This window comes from Scyliorhinus canicula, chromosome 23, assembly GCF_902713615.1.
Source record: "Scyliorhinus canicula chromosome 23, sScyCan1.1, whole genome shotgun sequence".
NCBI lineage: Eukaryota > Metazoa > Chordata > Chondrichthyes > Carcharhiniformes > Scyliorhinidae > Scyliorhinus > Scyliorhinus canicula.
The window spans coordinates 9,659,261-9,674,800 of NC_052168.1; the positions used below are offsets into that span (position 1 = coordinate 9,659,261).

Consider the following 15,540-nt stretch of genomic DNA (forward strand, 5'->3'; position numbering starts at 1 on the left):
TCATTAGTCTGTGGAATTAATAATAAATCGTTATTAGTGTCACAAGTAAGGGCAGCACGGTGGCCTAGTGGTTAGCACAACCGCCTCACGGCGCTGAGGTCCCAGGTTCGATCCCGGCTCTGGGTCACTGTCCGTGTGGAGTTTGCACGTTCTCCCCGTGTCTGCGTGGGTTTCGCCCCCACAACCCAAAAATGTGCAGTGTAGGTGGATTGGCCATGCTAAATTGCCCCTTAATTGGAAAAAATAATTGGGTAATCTAAATTTAAAAAAAAAATTAGTGTCACAAGTAGGCATACATTAACACTGCAATGAAGTTACTGTGAAAATCTCCTAGTCGCCACACTCTGGCGCCTGTTCAGGTACACAAAGCATGTTGGGCAGCACGGTAGCCCAAGTGGATAGCACTGTGGCTTCACAGCACCAGGGTCCCAAGTTCAATTCCCCGCTGGGTCACTGTCTGTGCGGAGTCTGAACGTTCTCCCCGTGTCTGCGTGGGTTTTCTCCGGGTGCTCCGGTTTCCTCCCACAGTCCAAAGACGTGCAAGTTAGATGGATAAATTGCCCTTCATGACCAAAAAAGGTTAGAAGGGGTTATTGGGTTACGGGGAATAGGGTGGAAGGGAGGGCTTAAGTGGGTCGGTGCAGACTCGATGGGCCGAATGGCCTCCTTCTGCACTCTATGTTCTATGTTCAAAGGGAGAATTCGGATTGTCCAATTCACCCAACAAGCGCGTCTTTTCTCATCCCCAAGTAGCAGTGTAGCGTTGGTTCACTGAACCTATTCAAAGAGACAGATTTTTGATGGTCAAGGGAGTCGAGGGCTTTTCAAGGGCCAGGCAGGAAACTGGGGTTGAGATCACAAACAGATTAGCCATGATCTTTTTTTTTTATAAATTTAGAATACCCAATTATTTTTTTCCTATTAAGGGGCAATTTAGTGTGGCCAATCTACCTACCCTGCACATCTTTGGGTTGTGGGGGTGAAACCCACGCAGACACGGGGAGAATGTGCAAACTCTACATGGACAGTGACCCAGGGCTGGGATTTGAACCCGGGTCCTCAGCGCCATAGGCAGCAATGCTAACCACTGTGCCACCGTGCTGCCCGAGATTAGCCATGATCTTGTTGAATGGCTTGACGGGGAACTTCCAGGTGGGGTTCCCATGCGACTGTTGCCCTTGTCCTTCTCGATGGTGATGGCTGTGGGTTTGGAAGGTGCTGACGAAAGAGCAGTTACTGCAGTGCATCTTGTAGATGGTACATACAGCTGACACTGTGCATCCGAAGTGGAGAGATGGTCTGTTTGTGGCCGGAGTGCCAATCAAAGTGGGCTGCTTTGTCCTGGATGGTGTCGAGCTTCCTCAGTGTTGTTGGGGCTGCACTCTTCCAGGCAAGTGGAGACTATTCCATAACACTCCTGACTTGTGCTTTGTAGATGGTGGACAGGCTTTGGGGGGGGATCAGGAGGTGAGCTACTGTGATGAATGTAGAAATTGTTATATAAAAATCATGTAACTAAAAGCCTGGGTTACGGTATATTTGTTGCAGTAATATTATTAAAGAACCTAGTTTAAGAAATCCAGACTGCGTATGTCTGCTAAAGCTGTAAAGAAGTAAAAGGTGTGGTCATGATTGAATCAAGCCATTTACTTGCAAGAGGGCTAATGGAACATTGTTATGATTGCTGGAGATTCCCTGGAGAGTAGATAATTTATGGAGGAGTGGTGTTTAGTCCGAGCTAAGCAGGTCATTTGATATCTTAGTTGGACACAGGCATTGGGAGGAGCCAGGTCTGTCTGTAGTTTTGAAGTTTGCATTGGATTTGAGTCTGACAAGACAGAAGGTTTTTAAGTTGAACAACAGTTTTGCTAAATGCTGCAAGGTTGAGGAGAGGTGTACTGAATCTGCTCGTGAAAGGAACTCTCCCCAGAGGTCTGCACAGCTGAACAAGTAAACCTTTATTAACTTTACTTATAAATGGCATTTGAACTGTAATGTGTTGCCTAATTGGAATTAGTAGCAGGTGTAAATAGTAAGTTTAAGATTTTACTGGCATTTAAGAACTGTTTAACTGGTCATTGTAAAGCTTTTATTTTTGATGTTACCGTGGTTAATTCTGTGTTTATATTAAAGTTGATTTGAACATAAAGGATACCTATTGGTCAGAGTTAGCACTCCTGGGGTGAAGTGGAGAGGATGCTTCCACTTATAGGAAAAACTAGAAGCAGGGGACACAGCCTGAACACAGACTGAAGGGATGATCCTTTTAAAACAGAGACGAGGAGGAATTTCTTCAGCCAGAGGGTGGTGAATCTGTGGAACTCTTTGCCGCAGAAGGCTGTGAAGACCAAATCACTGAGTGTCTTTAAGACAGAGATGGATAGGTTCTGGATTAATAAGGGGATCAGGGGTTATGGGGAGAAGGCAGGAGAATGGGGATGAGAAAAATATCAGCCATGATTGAATGGAGGAGCAGACCCGATGGGCCGAGTGGTCTAATTCTGCTCCTATGTCTTCTTTTGGTCTAAGTGTCTTTTCCTCACAGTTTAACAAATTTAAAATAATTGTTTGGGGATCTTGTCTGATGGTCTAACCAATGTCGGCGTCTGGTCTGATATCCTAACATTACCCACCACAGAATTCCCAGACTCTGACTGGCTTTTGTGGCCACAGTATTTATCTGGCTGGTCTAGTTCAGTTTCTGGTCAGTGGTAAACCCCCTGGGATGTTGATAATGGGGAATTCAACAATGCTAACGCCACTGAATGAATTTAATTTACAAGCCGAACTTCAGAACTGGAAATTCACCTCTCAGGAGTTAGGCTTGAAGACACGGCCTCTCACTCAGATGGGAGGATGCCACGGTGAAATCCCGGCTGTCATAGTGACCCACCTCGAACCAATACCTGGAAAACCATGCAGCGTACCTGCATCAGCGCACGTTGCCACCCAATGGGCTGCCAGTTCTCACAGCTTCACAACATTGCTCCTGCTCCACGCGGTCCAACCGGGCAAAACCTTCCAGGGGCTCCCCCCCACTCGTGTTCTTCCTTTCCCGTAAGTGCTGGAGAGGCAAGGTCCCACGTTTGGCTCACGTTGGGAGAGTTGGTGTTCGCTGCCCGCCCTGAAACAACACAAGGAAATCGGATGTGACAACTTGCCTGGAAGAAACCTGCAAACCTTAACAAACATGGAGGAAACGTGAGTGGAGGGAGATGTCTTTACGTGAAGTCTTACAAACAGATCTCAGAATCATGGAAAGTAACTTTACAAATCTCAGAGAATAATTACAATTATTTTTTCTTCTTTCTTTTCTAGTACCCAATTAATTTTTTTCAAATTAAGGGGCAATTTAGCGTGGCCAATCCACCTACTTGCATATCTTTGGGTTATGGGGGCGAAACCCACGCAGACACGGGGAGAATGTGCAAACTCCACACGAATAGTGACCCAGAACCGGGATCGAACCTGGGTCCTCGGCACCGTGATGCAGCAGTGCTAACCACTGCAACGCCGTGCTGCCCCAAAGAGATTGATCTTAAGGCACATCTTAAGAGAGGTGGGGAGTAGAAGGAAGGAAATTTCAGACCTTAGGCGCGAGGCGGCTGAAGGCAAGGCCACAAACAGCTCAATAATTAAAAAGCACAAGAGGCCAGAATCGGTGAAGCACAGGTCCTCGACGCCCTGAGGCAGCAGTGCTAACCACTGTTCAACTGTGCCGTCCATAATTATCTGCAGGCCTAAGAGCAGGAGAATGAGGCTAATTTGCTGGTGCTTTCAAAGCATCTACACTTCAAAAGTCCTTAACTGGCTGTAAAATACTTTGGGACATCCCAAAGTCACAAGCCCTTTCGTTTAGCAGGGGCTGGTTTAGCACAGAGCTAAATCGTTGGCTTTGAAAGCAGACCAAGGCAGGTTCAATTCCCAGGTTCAGCCTCCCCGAACAGGCGCCGGAATGTGGTGACTAGGGGCTTTGCACGGTAACTTCATTTGAAGCCTACTTGTGACGATAAGCGATTTTCATTTCATTTAAAAAAGGAAAATGAAAAAAAAGTGAGATAGAATTGAACATTTGTCAAGAGTTGCAGCTAAAGGTAACCTGATGGTTTGTGAAGTTGCTGGGCAGCATTGAGCAGAACCACACAAGCCAACAGCATCCTCGACGTGTTTGTACTGAGCTTAGCTGGGATGTCAGTTTGGTTCTGCTGAAAGTCCTGTTGCCTGGATTCGAGCCCCACACAGGTCTTGTGAGCAGAAACCAGGCGCATAACGGTGCCATACCGGCAGAGGGCTGCAGTGTCAAGAGGTAGCACCCTTCCGATAAACTATAGCCCTGCCTGTTGTGGTGTTGGCTGAGGGATGAACAAATGGCTGCCCAGTGATCTCATGTGTTATTGTGGGATCTTGCTGTGCAAGGCAGCCGCCAAGCTTGTCTACAAAACAACAGTGACTACATCCTAAAAAACACATGCAGTAATTCATTGGCTGTTGGGCACTTCAGGACGTGTGAAAAACTTGGCATAATTGGGGCTGGTTTAGCACAGGGCTAAATCGCTGGCTTTGAAAGCAGATCAAGGCAGGCCAGCAGCATGGTACAATTCCCATACCAGCCTCCCTGAACAGGCGCCGGAATGTGGTGACTAGGGGGCTTTTCACAGTAACTTCATTTGAAGCCTACTTGTGGCAATAAGCGATTTCCATTTCATTTTTTTTTCATAAATGCTGATTTGTACAGTCTAGGTCACCCCATGAGCTAGACAGACAGGGAAGGGGCAAAATGAATTCATTCCTGCTTTTTAAAAAAAAACATAGATTTAGAATACCCAATTATTTGTTTCCAATTAAGAGGCAATTTAGTGTGACCAATCCACCTAACCTGCACATCTTTGGGTTGTGGGAGTGAAACCCACGCAGACACGGGGAGAATGTACAAATTCCAGACAGACAATGACCCAGGGCCGGGATCGAACCCGGGTCCTCAGCGCCGTAGGCAGCAGTGCTAACCACTGCGCCACCGTGCTGCCCCGTAGTTCATTCCTGCTCCTGATCATTGTTCGCCAATACCTGCCGGTTATGGCATGTGCACAAATGATCAATGGTGACAGGGTGAAGCACAGGTGTCATTCAATCTGTCTTGTCTTTCACCCTGTCTCAGACATTGCTTTATTCTCTTCCGACCCACCCCGTGCTCAAATCCTATTAACTTCTTTAACTTTTCCCAGTTCTGATGAAAGGTTGTTGCCCTGAAATGTTAAATCTCGTTTCTCTCCAGAGATGCTGCCTTGAGTGTTTTCAGGCTCAGTTGCGATGCTCTTCCCGGTTCAATAGCCAATTAACACATGCTATCCAGACTCAACAAAAATAGTCATCTGCACAAGAACATCAGGGGCCAGCAACGTGATAACGCAATATGAGGTCGCAGGTTCAGGGGAAGCAGAAGAAAAATCACATTCTTTTAATGCGAAACTCAACGCAACAAAAACCCGTCACTGGGTTTAAAGCTTTCTGATAAATATCAGACTGGAGCACTTTAAAAACAGTTGGAAAGAAATGAGAAATTAAAGCGAGCCTTCCTGCCAATTATCTCAAACAACATTCTCAAAGGGTAACATGGTGGCGCAGTCGTAGCACTGCAATCTCACGGTGCCGAGGTCCCAGGTTCGATCCCGGCTCTGGGTCACTGTCCGTGTTTAGTTTGTACATTCTCCCCGTGTCTGCGTGTGTTTCGCCCCCACAACCCAAAGATGTGCAGGGTAGGTGGATTGGAAACGCTAAATTGCCCCTTAATTGGAAAAAAATTAATTGGCACTCTAAATTTTTTTTTTTAAATCTCTCTTTGTCAGGTGTTTGGACAATTCCCCTCAGCTCAACAATTAAAATGCACAAGAGGCCAGAATCGGAGAAGCACAGGTATCTTGGTGCGTTTGCGGGCTGGAGGAGCTGACAGAGATAGGGAGGGCAGAGGTCACAGGTGAATTTGGAAACAAGGACAAGACTTTTTTTTTTCTGATATGAATTTAGAGTACCCAATTATTTATTTTTCCCAATTAAGGGACAATTTAACGTGGTCAATTCACCTACCCTGCACATCTTTAGGGCTGTGGGGGTGAGACCCACGCAGACACGGGGAGAATGTGCAAACTCCACACGGACAGTGACCCAGGGACTGGGATCGAACCCGGGTCCTCGCTGCTGTGAGGCAGCAGTGCCACTGTGCCTCCCAAGGATGAGAATTTTAAAAGGCAAGCTGCCAATAAGGGGAATCCCCAACCTAGGAATTTCCAGCGTCATTTCATATCAGTCTTGTGGTCCAGCATCGCAAACCTCAGCTGATAAATGGTCGAGTGTGGTTGGGGGGGGGGGGCTGTTGCTGCTCCTATTTCTTTTGTTCCATTGCTTACTGAAATAATTGGAGCGGAACCAAGTCATTGAGCCCCTCGAGCCTGCTCTGCCATGGCTGATCTTCTACCTCAGCTCTACCTTCCTGCCCTATCCCAGCCATACGAACACTATGGCTACCAGAGCAGGTCAGGGGCTGAGAATTCTGCAGCAAGTAACTCACCTCCGAACTTGCCCCACCATTTCCAAGGCTTAAGTCAGGAGCGTGATGGAATACTCTCCACTTGCCTGGACGAGTGCAGCTCTAACAACACTCAAGACGCTCAACACCATCCAGGACAAAGCAGCCCCGCTTGATTGATTAGAGTCTCCCTGGGTTCCCCACCCCTCAACGGTGGGGTTGTACACAACTGGGCTCACAGGGAGGTTAATTACTTCTACCTCGTAGGTTATAACAGAAATATACCGTCGTTCCTTCACTGTCATTGGGTCAAAATCCTGTAATGTCATCCCTAACAGCATTGTGAGTGTGCCTACATGGACTGCAGTGGTTCAAGAAAGCAGCTCACCACCTTCTCAAGGGTAAGGGGTGGCCAGCAAATGCTGGTCTTGCCGGTGATCCTTCTATGGGGGGAAAAAAATCCCCATATCCCTGAATTCCTTCTGTATCCAAAAATCTATTGATCTCTGTCCTGAATATTTTCAATGGCCGAGTATCCAAAGCTTTCGGGGGCAAAGAATAATAAATATTTACAATCCTCTCAAGGGGATTTCTCCTCATCCTGGTCCTAACTCGTCGCCCCCTTACCCTCAGACTGTGACCGTGGGTTCTAAACTCCCCGGTGTTATGGGAGAGGTGTTTTCAGAACCCCAAAATGTATCATGGAGTTCAACCAACCCCCACCTTTAATAGATTGTTGCTTTTGAAGCACACGGCTTGTTCCCCAGGTGTAGTATTACAATTATGGACACGTGGTTTTTAAAACAAAACAATGTTTATTCCATGAACTTAAATTAACCTTTTAAATAAACATTTGATCTCTTAACACCCCTTACTTCAAAGATAACCCCGAAAATAATACAACACTACCAAATCCTGCAAACTATTCCTTTACACATCCAAAAGACTTAACAAATCCTTCAAACAGAAGCACATTAGATTTATATTCAATACTGAGACCTTTTTACAATTCCGATTTCACCTTCACGGCAGGGATCACCAGCAATGCAGCTCACAGCCACACCCAAGCTTTCTTTAAACTGAAACTAAAACTCCCAAAAAGCAGAAATGAGCTGAGCTCTCCCCCCGTGACATCACTTCAGTAATATGATCATCTTCATTTCGGAAAGGTACATTTCTTAAACATCAATTCTTAAAGGCACTCTCACATGACACCGCTTCCCTCTTCTTGGCCCTCTTCCCACATCTATCCTGCCAAGCCCTCTCAGAATCACCTCTTAATCTAGGCATTATTGAGAGTCTAGGCATTATTTGATCCTGGGAAGCAACATGGCAAATTCTGATCCTCCACTCAATCAATGTCAACACTTGAACACATTTTTAGGGGTAAGAGACTTTGGATTGTGACTTGAAGCAGGAACTGTTGGTTTTTCTCTTACCTTGATTCAAATTGGATGGAGTCTTGAAGGAACTAAACTCATAGGGGCTGCGGGGATAGAGAGAGAGAGAGAGGAGGAATGGCACCGAGTGGATTGCTCCACAGAGAGCCAGCATGGGTCTCAGTGGGCCAAATGGCCTCCTTCTGTGTCGTAATGTCTCCGTGTCATTGTGTCCTAATGTCTAAGGACACAAGCTAAGTGCAACCAAGTTCGGCCATGGTCTTATTGAATGGCAGGGCAAGCTCGAGGGGCCAAATGGCCTGCTCCTATTTCGTATGTTTGCATGTAACAGCAAATACCAGCGACCAAAGAGGATAATGAGCCAGCAACGCAAGATTCAAAAGCATTACATACTGAACATTTTACATTCTGAACTCATGCTCAGTGAGGACATTCCCTCAAATTCTTCTTAAATAGGACCTTCACTCCCAGCTGCCAAAGAGGAAACTTTCAGCCTATTGTTGTGGGCTGGATTGAAAATCAGATGCCGCAGGTCCCCAACCAGTGAAAATTAACACTGCTTCTTAAAGCATCAGCAATATTCAATTGCAAATGCCCAATGCAGCATCAACATGGTATCGGCTCCCTATCCCTTCCCCACATTCCCAGTTCTTCCTGAAATATGCTTCCATGAGCTGTCGGTACTGCGCCGGAGTGACACTCCCTCCCATGTAGACCGTGGTTGCATGCACTCTATTTCACGAGGGAAGGCACCACATGAGTAACCAGTCCAGATGGGGAGTCCCCCCCCCTCCGACCTGAGGAAGTAGAGAGGGCTCCATAACCAATGGCAGCCCGACTGATACTCATTGTAGTGTGGTTACTGAGACACACACACCAGGCTGCATCTGAGCTTCATAGCAGCTAGGAAAGGTAGCAGGTGAGCCGTACTATTGGCCTCCTTCAGACTGAGGGAGGTGAAGGATAAGTCAGGTTTCCTGATATGGACCATTAGCCACAAGACATAAAAACACAGACATCATGGACTACTTACTCCAGAATTATGTTTTTTAAAAAAATAGAAATTCAGAGTACCCAATTCATTTTTTTCCAATTAAGAGGCAATTTAGCGTGGCCAATTCACCTACCCTGCACATCTTTGCGTTGTGGGGGTGAAACCCACGCAAACACGGGGAGAATGTGCAAACTCCATAGCCAGGATCGAACCTGGGACCTAGGCGCCATGAGGCAGCAGTGCTATCCACTGCGCCACCGTGTTGCCCCCTACTCCAGACATATCAAGCAGGTTCCACACGAGATGCACTGGGAACCTCATGGACGTCAAATGGAAGAGCAAAGCGCCCAACACAGAGGTACTTCGAAGAGCAGAAATGTCTGATATTGAAACACTCACCATCAGAGCCCAGCTCAGAGGGCGAATGACTGATGATAAAAACCCTAGGGGGGGGTCAAGTATTCACAATTTAAACCTGGTAGGTTGAGGTCAAGGCTCAAGGTCTCCTGAAGCTCAGGAAATGGGGCCTGCCCACCACCAACATGGGACATATGTGCCCATGAAAGACCTTCCTGGGGAGCAATCACCAGTAGGAGTGCTGCTTCCTTCCAACGGCAAAGAAGGCAGGCAGCTAAAGATGATGGACATGGTAGAAAGACTAAAAAGGTCACTCCTTTTGTCCTTGCTCCCACTTTGGAAATGAATGAAATGAAAATCGCTTATTGTCACGAGTAGGCTTCAATGAAGTTACTGTGAAAAGCCCCTAGTCGCCACATTCCGGTGCCTGTCCGGGGAGGCTGGTACGGGAATCGAACCGTGCTGCTGGCCTGCTTGGTCTGCTTTAAAAGCCAGCGATTTAGCCTTGTGAGCTAAACCAGCCAGATCTGCAACTGACCTCCACAACCACATTACAAGGCAGAACACAAGACTCTACACAAGCAAGAAACAGTCATCCTCAATAACGAAGAGAAAACAAAAGTAGCACACACTTCTTGTGTTGTTTCATAGAACATAGAACGATACAGCGCAGTACAGACCCTTCGGCCCTCGATGTTGCACCGACATGGGAAGTCAAAAACTAAAGGCCATCTAACCTACACTATGCCATTATCATCCATATGCTTATCCAATAAACTTTTAAATGCCCTCAATGTTGGCCAGTTCACTACTGTTGCAGGTAGGGCATTCCACGGCCTCACCACTCTTTGCGTAAAAAACCTACCTCTGACCTATATCTATTACCCCTCAATTTAAGGCTATGTCCCCTCGTGCGTTTTTACGTTTCCGACCGATTTGAGTGGCAGGCACCACAGGACCTCAGAGCGCAATGTAACCTTTTGTGGTTTTTCTTGCAACCACGTCATGGGTTTGACTAATCGGCCAAGACGAACGACATCCAATTGTTTAAAATGCACAGAAAGACAAACCTGGGGAGCAAGCGAAAGGTCAGATGAACAGTTACTCAAGAGGGGGAGCATCTGGAGGGGTGGGTCATTGGAGACATGACTGCTTTCAATTCACACCTACAGAGAGAGAGATCGGGGTGCGATTTAACCGGGAAATTTTCAAAGTGTCATTTTGGGCGCAATTGTTTCTCGCCGGTCGTGTTTACGAGATCGCGGCCCTTATTTAACCGCAATTAGTGCTGGAAATGAACCCCCACGAGCTCCACGCCACGGGTGGCCGTCTGATTTGCCCGACTCGCGCCTCAGCATCTCGCCCCCTAACAGAGGAGAGCTGCTTTTAAACGCTCCCTCACCACTCACTCCCAGTCACAGGTGTGGCAGTGCGCAGACCTGCTCCTCGCTCTGGGGATGCCGACCTGACCAGGATTCTCGGCGCTGTGGATGAGAGATGGCACATTCTGTTGCCGCGAGGAGGTCGGAAGACCAGCAGCAGGGTCACCTGGGAGGCAGTGGCAGTCATGACCAGGAGGACCGCCGTACAATGTAGGAAGAAGACCAACAACCTCCACTGAGCTGGAAGAGTAAGTTACCACCTCTCTCCTGGCATCAGTTCCAGTTGCCACCCCTCAAATGCCCAAACCTCCCCCCCCATCCACTGGCTGGCACCTCGCACCCTCCCCACGTCCGATCTTTGTGCTTCTTCCTCAGAACACACTGGCACCCACCAGCACAGCCCCTTCATGTCCAGGTGTGGTGCCCACACATGCCACCTGCTACAGACACCCCTGACCCATCAAGCACGTGGCTCACAACGTCCTCCCTTCCCCACAGGAGAAGATAGGCCGTAATAAGCAGGAAAGGGGCATGGGGGAGGGGAGAGGGGGTACCAGAGATTAGCCTCCTTACCCCCTATGAAAAAGGGGCCATGGAAATCGTAGGGTTGCCCGAGGAGAGAGCAGTCACCGACGCGAGGTTGGCTTCTGCTGCAGAGGTGTGGACCCACAGCCCCTTCATCCAGATGTACCTCAAACATCCCCCCTCCTCTGCGAGGTTGGGGCTGATACAGCTGAAGGTGGTGTATAGAGCGCACCTTACAAGGGCGAAGATGAGTCGGCTCTTTGAGGGGGTAGAAGATGTGTGTGAACGTTGCAGGGGGGACCCCACAAACCACGTTCATATGTTTTGGTCCTGTCCAAAGCTGGCGGATTACTGGAAGGAGGTGTTTAGGGGAATCTCTAAAGTGGTGCACGTGAAACTGGACCCGGGCCCTCGGGAGGCCACAGGTGCGGAGGCAGATATTGTAGCCTTCGCCACGTTGATCGCCCGAAGGCGGATCCTGTTAGGGTGAAGATCAACCTCTCCACCCTGTGCCCTGTCGTGGCGGGGGGACCTGCTGGAATTCTTGACGCTTAAATAGGTCAAATTTGAACTAAGGGGAAGGATGGAGGGGTTCTACAATTCATGGGTGTTATCATTATGCACTTTTGAGAATTCGATCACATCGGACATTAGTTTGGGGGGGGGGGGGGGCTGGGAAGGTTGGGGGCGAGGGGGACAGTATGTGTTAATGGTGACTATGGATAATTCCTTTTTGTCATTTGTTTATGTGAACATGCGGGCTAATGTTTGGGGTTTGGTGGGAGGATGGGATCGTTGTTATTGATATGGGGATTGACATTACATTTGTTACTGATTATTGTTGGGTGTAAATTTGGGAGAAAATGTGAAAAAGGAGAATAAAAAATATTTTTAAAAAGACATCCGCCCCCCTCGCCACCCAGGAGAGCTCCGAGGAGATCCTCATCATCACAGTTACAATAATAATAATCTTTATTGTCACAAGTAGAATTACATTAACACTGCAATGAAGTTACTGAGAAAAGCCATCCCCACCGTACACCAGCGCAGTGGCACACACCTCGGTGGGTAACATTAGTGGACAGGCTTCTGAGGCACAATCTGGCACAATGCAGTTGCTGATGAACATGCAAGGGAGTCAGCAGTGGGATCCCAGGACTCAGTCGAGTCCCAGTCAGATGCCGAGCCTCCAGACAAGGATCTCCCAGAGCTGATGCAGATGCTATGACACGGCGGTGAGATTTATGAGGAGATGTCAGCGAGCGCGTAGCCGATTGGAGGAGTCGCAAAGGCTACAGGCACAGGAGATGATGCGGATAATGCATGGCACCGAGACCAACCTAGGGGTGGCAACTGCAGTGGAAACCCTGCAGAACAACATCAGCGTCTTGAGTGCTGGTGCCCAAGGCTGTGACTACCATGGCCGAAGGCCTCCACACCATGTCCCAGTCACTGAGCAACATCTCCTAGCTGCGATTGAGCGGTGCGGCAGCCCAGTGGTTAGCACTGAATAAAAGCAAATTACTGCGGATGCTGGACTCTGAAACGAAAGAGAAAATGCTGGAAAATCTCAGCAATTCTGGCAGCATCTGTAGGGAGAGAAAAGAGCTAACGTTTCGAGTCCTGATGACTCTTTGTCAAACAGTGGTTAGCACTGCTGCTTCACAGCACCAGGGACCCGGGTTCGATTCCTGGCTTGGGTCACTGTCTGTGCGGAGTCCGCGCGTTCTCCCTCTGTCTCTGTGACGTTCCTCTGGGCGATCCGATTTCCTCCCATGAGTCCCGAAAGACATGCTTGTTAAGTGAATTGGACATTCTGAATTCTCCCTCGGTGTACCCGAACAGGCGCCGGAGTGTGGCGACTTGGGGATTTTCACCGTAACTTCATTGCAGCGTTAATGTACTACTTGTGACAGTAAAGATTATTATATTATTATTATACTGTTGTAGGATCAAAGGCTTCCCTGGGTGATACTGAGTACACATGGCTAATGTGATGTGAACACCTGAAATACTGTGCACAGTTTTGGGTCCCTTTATCGAAGCAAAGATATTCTGGCATTGGAGACAGTCCAGAGAAGGTTCACGAGGTTGATCCCGGGTATGGAGGGATTTTCTTTCGGGACTTGTAGGAGGAAACCGGAGCACCCGGAGGAAACCCACTCGCAGACACGGGGAAAATGTGCAGACTCCGCACAGACAGTGACCCAAGCCAGGAATCAAACCTGGGACCCTGGCGCTGTGAAGCATCAGTGCTAACCATTGTGCTGCCGTGCAAATCAAATTCAGCAAGCTCAGGATTCAAGAATCCCGGTATCACCACATCTAAAAGTGCCCGCTATGTGAATTCCTGCACCATCGGACCTGCCCCACATCCCAATGTTGAGAGGCTAACGGCTGCCAAATTAAAACTAATCAGCACACCATTGAAGACTGCCCCTTACAAAATTCAGCGGGGGACTCAGAGGTCTCCGTTTAGCCACTCCGGCAGCTATTGCTTGGCTCAAATTTTAAAAAAAACAACATATTTTCAAACTCATCAGACCACACACACCTCAGCAAGGTTAGCAAGTCAACTGCTATTACATCCATCACCGCCACTCCTGGAGTGGGCTGGCAGAAGCCACACACTGACACCCAACCTTCCATTCCACCTCTTCCCCCATGTATGGGGAAATGTCTTTGCTGCGCGGATAGATCCCCCACAACACAGGTGAGAACCACAAGCACCTACACACATCCTACCACAAGCCGGGGAGGCGCCACCCATTGCAAAACAAAACCTTTTGTTCTTAAAATAAAAAGATAAACGTGATGAAAAGCTGCCAACCAATCAGCTCTCTCTTCTCACAGGCGGCGGTTTAGCTCAGTGGGCTGGACAGCTGGTTTCTGATGCGGATGAGGCCAACGGCGCGGGTTGGATTCCCGTCCCGGCTGAGGTTATCCATGAGAGCGAGGATCCCAGCCTGGGCCTTCTCAACCTTGCCCCTCGCCTGAGGTGTGGTGATCCTCAGGTTAAATCACCACCAGTCAGCTCTCCCCCCTCAAAGGGGAAAGCAGCCCATGGTCATCTGGGAGAATGCCGACTTTACTTTGTCTCCTAAAGTATTAGTTGTTTCCCCCCATTACAGGTGGTATTTTCTTATACTGACGAGTGCAAAAGCCGATTTATCATTCTTCAAAGCTCAATTTTATTTTCCCTGGGTCTGCTTGATGGAAACATATTGTGCCATACAGAACAACCAAACCAGACAGATCAGTAACTGTGCAGAACGTAGATTCATAGAATTTACAGTGCAGGAGGAGGCCTTTCGGCCTATTGAGTCTGCACCGGCTCTTGGAAAGAGCACCCTACCCAAGGTCAACACCTCCACCAAATCCCCATAACCCAGTAATCCCATCCAACACTAAGGGCAATTTTGGACACTAAGGGCAATTTAGCATGGCCAATCCACCTAACCTGCACATCTTTGCACTGTGGGAGGAAACCGGAGCACCCGGAGGAAACCCACACACACACACGAAAAGGATGTGCAGACTCCGCACAGACAGTGACCCAAGCCGGAATTGACCCTGGGACCCTGGAGCTGTGAAGCAATTGTGCTATCCACAATGCTACCTTGCTGCCCACAGATTGTTCTCTATCGCTGCCTCTCGCTCGATGTTTTCTCACAGATTAAAAGCAGGACCCGGTATTTCATTTTGTGGATTTTCTTGCACCCAAGTCATGCATTTGACGAATGTTGCAACATCCAATGGCTCAAAATCCGGAGAAATACAAAGCTGTTTAGCAAGCAGAAGGTCAGATCAACAACTAGTACAATACTTGAAGTGGAGGGATATGTGTGGTGCGAGAGGGGAAGGGGTTTGGGTCAGACAAAACACATCAAGTTTACAACTGGCACCAAAAATAAAATGACCAGGTATCAGATCTCCCGCACCAGGCAAATCATTTAGTTTCTAATTCACGACTCAAAGTCATTTTTGCAACTTGTGTTTGCTTTCCACACGAGGATAGTGTTTCTTTTTCTTGAGCCAAGTCAGAGATTTGAGGGGGCGAGTTGTAAAAGTCAGGGGCTTTAAAGTCCCTGGTGTTTGATGCAGACAGAGAGCGAGGATCCCATCCTGGGCCTCAGATAATCATGAAGTAAACAAAACAGCCCCTCCCTCCCGTCCTATACCAGCACCCCCCACCCCACCCCCAACCATCACCCATACCACCATCCACCCCTACATCACCAACAACCCCTCTACACCACCATCCACCCCCCACCACCAACCTCCATCCACCATCACCACCACCCCGTCACACCATCAATTCCCACCACCATAACCCCCCCCCACCATCAACACCCCAACTCC

General features: G+C 48.3%; 1 protein-coding gene across 2 annotated transcripts in view; it reads right to left on the reverse strand.

The window, feature by feature from the left end:
- LOC119956512 (oxysterols receptor LXR-beta-like) overlaps positions 1-15,540 on the reverse strand; it is a 47,178-nt gene that overhangs the window by 29,745 nt on the left and 1,893 nt on the right. For both annotated transcript variants that reach the window (XM_038783796.1, XM_038783795.1), the window contains exon 2: positions 2,928-3,124. The gene's annotated coding sequence lies outside the window, so the exon portion shown is untranslated. The remainder of the gene's footprint in view (positions 1-2,927; positions 3,125-15,540) is intronic.